At 32.5% G+C, this 7,144-nt stretch overlaps 2 long non-coding RNA genes across 3 annotated transcripts; one reads left to right on the forward strand and one right to left on the reverse strand.

Moving 5' to 3' along the window:
• Positions 1 to 5,163: 5,163 nt before the first annotated feature.
• On the reverse strand, positions 5,164 to 5,708 carry LOC142229488 (uncharacterized). Its single transcript, XR_012720416.1, has 3 exons — positions 5,661 to 5,708; positions 5,491 to 5,596; positions 5,164 to 5,425 (listed from the first exon to the last, which is right to left on the reverse strand). It is a non-coding gene; the product is annotated as an uncharacterized LOC142229488 (long non-coding RNA).
• Positions 5,709 to 5,716: 8 nt separating this feature from the next.
• LOC142229489 (uncharacterized) lies at positions 5,717 to 6,823 on the forward strand. Of its 2 annotated transcripts, XR_012720418.1 has the most exons (4): positions 5,717 to 5,770; positions 5,890 to 6,055; positions 6,119 to 6,224; positions 6,290 to 6,823. It is a non-coding gene; the product is annotated as an uncharacterized LOC142229489 (long non-coding RNA). The 2 variants fall into 2 exon arrangements; XR_012720417.1 differs by having other exon boundaries at positions 5,726 to 6,055.
• Positions 6,824 to 7,144: the final 321 nt, after the last annotated feature.

Consider the following 7,144-nt stretch of genomic DNA (forward strand, 5'->3'; position numbering starts at 1 on the left):
CAAAGTCAATGAGAGGCAAAAAGAAAAGTCGATCATAATCAAATTAAAAGTTGAGTTATATGTTCGGTTCTCGAGCCGAAAAGCAACTTTATTGAATCAATTAATTTTAAAAGATGCCATTACACGATATCAATGTTCCAACAAATTTTGATTAAAATATATTTGTCGTCACCCTGCCAGCATTTCAAAGTTCCATTTCATCCTCATCGCTACCACAGACTCGTAAATGTCACCACAACCATCGCGAACTGTGATGGGGGAAGCATATCAAAAAGTACAAAATGTACATGAAAGTATTTTGCCATCACTACTGTTAGAAGAGCGATTTTATTTTTTGTGAAACGCCAAGCGCAACCAGCTTGTTATATTTTATTTAAATAAAAACGAATTTAAAGTTCTGAAAACATAGATATTACGCTTAAAATTGTGAAAGGTATATGGTGAACAATTTTCGACTTTCCAAATAGAATAAAGTGATCGTTTTTCAAATATTTTTCTAGGCACGCTGTCTCCATCGAAAATAAACAAACTGGCTGATAGACGCTGCAATATGTAACTTGCTACTTAAAACTCAACATCAAGGCATATTAATTAACTGATTGCATAACTTTACCTCTTTAATATGCCTTGACTCAACATCATTCTTTTATTAATGCAAAAAAATATGTTAAATGTGATGAGATAAACCGAAAAATGTTATATTTATAAGAAATTATAAATGTTTAATCAAATCAATGGCTAAACTGCAGTTTATGGGCCCCTCACCGATTTGCTTGAAATTAATATATGTTATGTAACTTAGTGTGCTGATTCTAACAAGGTACAATTTTTGTGCCGGAAATACCCGGGTCTTGAGATATAGCCCTCCAAAGGGTCAATAAAAACTGGATATATCTCCTTTGTTTTTGGTCCAATCTAAACAAACTTGGTGTCATATGAAAGCTTATTTTACGCAGAGTCCAAAGTGGGCTAACGCAATCTTAAAGGGGGAAAGGTAGCCGGCCTTCGGCCGGAGTTTAAGACTTTCTCCTATGGATAGAGTCCAAAGTGGGCTAACGCAATCCCAAGGGGGGAAAAGTAGCCGGCCTTCGGCCGGGGTTTAAGACTTTCTCCTATGGACAGAGTCCAAAGGGTAAATATTTCAGTAATAATCTTTTTTTTTGTTCCTACTCAGAATAAAAGCTCAATAACTTTGTTAAGAGTGGACCTATAAAGATATGTTATACATCAAACAAAAGGCCAGAGTTTAGGCCTTTTGTTTGATGTATAACATACCTGGATGTAATCGAAGACTTTTTGAGATATAACGAAAATAACAAAAAATTAGGGTAAAAATTTCTTATTTTTATTTATATCTCCCAAACTAAATTAAATATTTTGCGTACAAAAGTGCATAAAATAAGCTTTCATATGACACCAAGTTTGGTTAGATTGGACCAAAAACAAAGGAGATATATCAATTTTTTGCTGACCCTTTGGAAGGCTATATCTCAAGACCCGGGTATTTCCGGGACAAAAATTTTACCTTGTTAGAATCAGCATACTAAGTTACATAACGTATATTAATTTCAAGCAAATCGGTGAGGGACCCATAAACTGCAGTTGCTCCAAATCAATAAACATCTACACAATCGTGTTTTACTTGACCACAATGATTCTTCTACAATTACCTTAAAATGCACTTTTTCTGATTGTTTGCAGGGGTTCTTATTGGCGTCCTTCGAAATTGATCTAAATAGGCACCTTGGCGTGGTACAACTTCTCAATAGTGACGGCGCTTTTCCGACGAGTTTTTGATGTCGTATATGATTGTTTTTGACGTAGTGGGGATTCTCAGAAGCGCCCCCAAATTCAAAAAATGTTGGCAGGGCATATTTGCAGTTTTAATTTCGAAATTTGGGCAACAAATTGAACATAGTACTCACCTTAAGATGGTTACTAAGTTAAGGGTTTTCACTAAAATACCAGTTCGTACCTCTAGAATAAATTTCATGTCTAATTTCGTGCTTTTTCAGTACAAACTTGCAAGGGCGTAAAAAATTAATTTCTTTGCTAATATTAGCCGTAGACATAACTATACACCCATCGGTGTCAAACAGTTCCCAAAATGAAGAATGAACGAAGAAAATAGGAGGAATTTCAAATTCCATTTTTAATATTCATGTTTTCCGAAAACAGATTACTGGTTATCCAGGACATCTCCATAAATAGGCAACACTGTCACTGTTCGGTACAATAGAACCTTTCAGCTCAGCTCTTTAAAAACCATCACAGAAAAGAAGTGAAATTTTGCATTTTTAATGCGTGAAATGCTCCAATTAGTAATACATATTTATTGCTGCGATTATTTATGACACTGTACCGCTTTGAATTTCATGTTTTTCGATAAATTTGTCACAATAAATTGCTATTGTGATTCGAAGAAGCTTCACTATATCAACATACACTCTGGCAACATCGGCGCGACTTGCACTGATGAGATATTCTGAATAGAACACCAGCAGACAATGAAGCCGCCGAGTCGCGCCGCCGATTTCAGTCTCCGCCGGCCATTTTTTGCCAGTCGACGCTGTCGCCGAATATGTCGGTTCATCTCGACTCAAATTTAGCCGCCAATTAATCAAAAATATTAGTTTAAATCAAAAAGCTTTATTAATAATTGTAGTAATTTTAGTCAAAATTTTGAGCCTTTCACCCCCAATCAATCTATTTCAAAGTGTTATAATAATTTTGCAAAAATTTACATCAGAAAATTTGAATGAAATGTAAATTTGATTGTAAGATTGGTTGTACAACTAATCTCATTACCATTCGAATAACTTCAAATTGATTTTATAATGGATAATTGTCCGCCGCCGAAGCGACTTATTTATATCGGCTTAGCCGTCAAGCCGCCGGATGCAAAAACTTAATGTCAGCCGCCGCCGACAAAAATGGGTCGGCTTCATTCTCTGAACACCAGTGCTAGAGCTGCAAAAATATCGATAGTCGCTCCATTCGATAGTTTTCTTGAGCACTATCGCTTAATTTGCGTAGGTTAGAATTAAAAAAAATACACCCACAAAAACGTAAAACAATTAAGTTATTTTACAAAATAAAATCTAATTCAAATACGTAAAAGAAACAGAAAACAAAACTGTTATTATAATGACTTAATACTACGTTCGCACTAGGCACGAAATCTCGCTATTTAGAACTCAAATCTATTTACAAATCTCAAGTGTTCGGATTGGCAAAATAACGAGATTTCGTTGATTTGAGGATTTAGCAGCTGTTTGTAAATATATCAATACAAACACAAACCCGTATGTGCACACGCACACACACATTTATCTACAAGGAAAATTGGGGCAGGGTTGCAAAAAACGCATTTTTAGTACTAAAACCACAGTTGTACAAGGCAGTCTACACGCCAGCTGATATTTGCCTATTGCAAATCTACTGAGATCTAGGAGGATTTCGGTAGAAATCCTAGTTTACGAGGATTTCGGTAGAAATCCTAGTTTAGTGCGGACGTAGTATAAATGAAACGATTTGAAAACGTGCGCATTAGATTTGTGAGTTCTCAAGATTTTACATCAAATTGATGTTCACGTTATCTTGTTGTTATATTTATTTTGCACACAGAGTAGTTTTTGGGATTTACAAGCGTTGTATTACATCTCTGCCAGCATTTCAAATTTCGATTTCACCCCCAGCAGTATCACAGACTCGTAGTGACACTACAACAAACGCGAACTGTGATAGGAAAATGTACCAAAAAGTACGAAATGTATATGAAAGTATTTTGAAATCACTATTGCTACAAGAGTCATTTTTGTGAAACACCAAGTTAGTCTTGGGCAAAATCGTTCACCGTAGTGATTCAGAATTATCGTTCCATTTGTACAGTGGAAGTAGTTCCTTTAAATCGTTCCATCCCTGCCAACATTTTTTGAATTTGGGGGCGCTTCTGAGAATCCCCACTACGTCGAAAACAATCATATACGACATCAAAAACTCGTTGGAAAAGCGCCGTCACTATTGAGAAGTTGTTCCACGCCAAGTTACTACGAAAAAGTTTCTCATCAGTGCAATTATTAGGTGCCTATTTAGATCAATTTCGAAGGACGCCAATAATAACCCATGCAAACTATCAGAAAAAGTGCATTTTAAGGTAATTGTAGAAGAATCATTGTGGTCAAGTAAAACACGATTGTGTAGATGTTTATTGATTTCATTAAACATTTATAATTTCTTATAAATATAACATTTTTCGGTTTATCTCATCACATTTAACATAATTTTTTGCATTAATAAAAGAATAATGTTGAGTTTTAAGTAGCAAGTTAAATATTGCAGCGTCTATCAGCCAGTTTGTTTATTTTCGATGGAGACAGCGTGCCTGGAAAAATATTTGAAAAACGATCACTTTATTCTATTTGGAAAGTCGAAAATTGTTCACCATATACCTTTCACAATTTTAAGCGTAATATCTATGTTTTCAGAACTTTATTTTCGTTTTTATTTGAATAAAATATAACAAGCTGGTTGCGCTTGGCGTTTCACAAAAAATAAAATGGCTCTTCCCAATAAACACAAACGTTTGAAAAATGCTAAATTTCAACAATTTTTCAAACATTTTTTCAAAGGATTAGGGTAATATTCAAGTTGAGAAATTGTTGAGAAAATCGCGTTCTCAACAAAAAACAGACATTACCCTCAACAGTGAAATTCAACACATTAGCAATAATATCTCAAGTGTTATCCTCAAATTGAAATGCATCGCTACTCAATAATTTGTCAAACAATTTTCGATGCGAGTCAAATTCAAAATTAACATCGTTGCAAATACTTTTCAACCTAAATTTGTATGAATGATATCCCCACTTCAAATTGAAAGTCAAAGCCAAAATTCTATGAATTTTGTATAATTTATTAATTTTCATCAAAATAAAATATATAATAATACACTACACTACATAATACACTACAATACCAATTGATAAATAATAATCTTATTAAACATATCAACAAATAAGAACAAAATAAAAACAAACAACAAAACTTTAAAAATCTTAAACACTTTTGCATTGATAATTCGTTTTCCTTCCTTTTGGTGTCATAAAACAGCATTAAAATTTATTAACATGCGGGTAATTTGAAATTAGGAACGTACTGGACCGCGTGTTAGAATTGATTTCCAGCAGAAGGAATTCACAAAATATCCATTTTAAACTGATAATAGCATATGAATTAAACTGACGATGTGCTGCACATTTTCATCCAGAAGTTTTTTGATTTCAACAATTTGTTGTTTTTAACAATTTTAATTGGTTGCACTTGTAATGTTTCTGGAAACTTTTTATTGTCGATAAGCCACTCATTTTTCATTGGTCAGCTTCTTAATGTTTGCAAGAATGTAGCATCCAAAGATTTTAGTTTTCTGCAAAGAGATTTAAATTTAGTGACTTCTCTAAAGTGTTGATTTAATTTTTCATATTGGCGTACCAATTATTATAAACTATTTGAAACAGTTCCAGTTAATTGTCCACCATTTTTTCACCGGTCAGCTTATTAATGTTTTCAAGAACGTAGAATCCATAATTTTAGTTTTCTGCAAAGAGATATACATTTAGTGACTTCCTTAAAGTTTTATTTCATTTTTTATTTTCACTTACCTATTTTTATAAACTATTTGGTTATTTGTCTAAAATTTTCCATTTTTTTATTTCTTCCCAATAAACACAGGATGAGCGTTTTTCAAATGCAATAACTTTTCAGTTTGTGGGTAAATATAATTTTCAACATAAATTCAACTTGACTTGAAATAGCTCATCTTCAATACATCTTCAAATTGTTTGCGAATTACTTTCAATTTGCCAAAATGTTGACGAAATCTTTGAAAAGGTGTTGAAGATAATATGAGAAAACTTTGACAGAACACTACCCTAAAATGCAACGAAAAAACCATGTGGTTTTCAATACTTATTTGTGCAACGAAGTTCGTGGTCAATTGCAAGAAATAAAAACATGGAAAATTTTAGACAAATAACCAAATAGTTTATAAAAATAGGTAAGTGAAAATAAAAAATGAAATAAAACTTTAAGGAAGTCACTAAATGTATATCTCTTGCAGAAAACTAAAATTATGGATTCTACGTTCTTGAAAACATTAAAAAGCTGGCCAATGAAAAAATGCTGGGCAATTAACTGGAACTGCATCAAATAGTTTATAATAATTGGTACGTCAATATGAAAAATTAAATCAACACTTTAAAGAAGTCACTAAATTTAAATCTCTTTGCAGAAAACTAAAATCTTTGGATGCTACATTCTTGCAAACAATAAGAAGCTGATCAATGAAAAATGAGTGGCTCATCGACAAGAAAAAGTTTCCAGAAACATTACAAGTGCAACCAATTAAAATTGTTAAAAACAACAAATTGTTGAACTCAACAGCTTCTGGATGAAAATGTGCATCACATCGTCAGTTTAATTCATATGCTATTATCAGTTTAAAATGGATATTTTGTGAATTCCTTCTGCTGGAAATCAATTCTAACACGCGGTCCAGTACGTTCCTAATTTCAAATTGCCCGCATGTTAATAAAAGGAATGAACCAAAAGGAAGGAAATCGAATTATCAATGCAAAAGTGTTTACTGTTTAATGCTTAAGATATTTAAAGTTTTGTTGTTTGTTTTTTTTTTTTTTTGTTCTTATTTGTTGATATGTTTAATAAGATTATTATTTATCAATTGGTATTGTAGTGTATTATGTAGTGCAGTGTATTATATATTTTATTTTGATGAAAATGAATAAATTATACAAAATTCATAGAATTTTGGCTTTGACTTTCAATTTGAAGTGGGGATATCATTCATACAAATTTAGGTTGAAAAGTATTTGCAACGATGTTAATTTTGAATTTGACTCGCATCGAAAATTGTTTGACAAATTATTGAGTAGCGATGCATTTCAATTTGAGGATAACAGTTGAGATATTATTGCTAATGTGTTGAATTTCACTGTTGAGGGTAATGTCTGTTTTTTGTTGAGAAAGCGATTTTCTCAACAATTTCTCAACTTGAATATTACCCTAATCCTTTGAAAAAATGTTTGACAAATTGTTGAAATTTAGCATTTTTCAAACGTTTGTGTTT

This window comes from Haematobia irritans, chromosome 3, assembly GCF_050003625.1.
Source record: "Haematobia irritans isolate KBUSLIRL chromosome 3, ASM5000362v1, whole genome shotgun sequence".
NCBI classification, from domain to species: Eukaryota; Metazoa; Arthropoda; class Insecta; order Diptera; family Muscidae; genus Haematobia; species Haematobia irritans.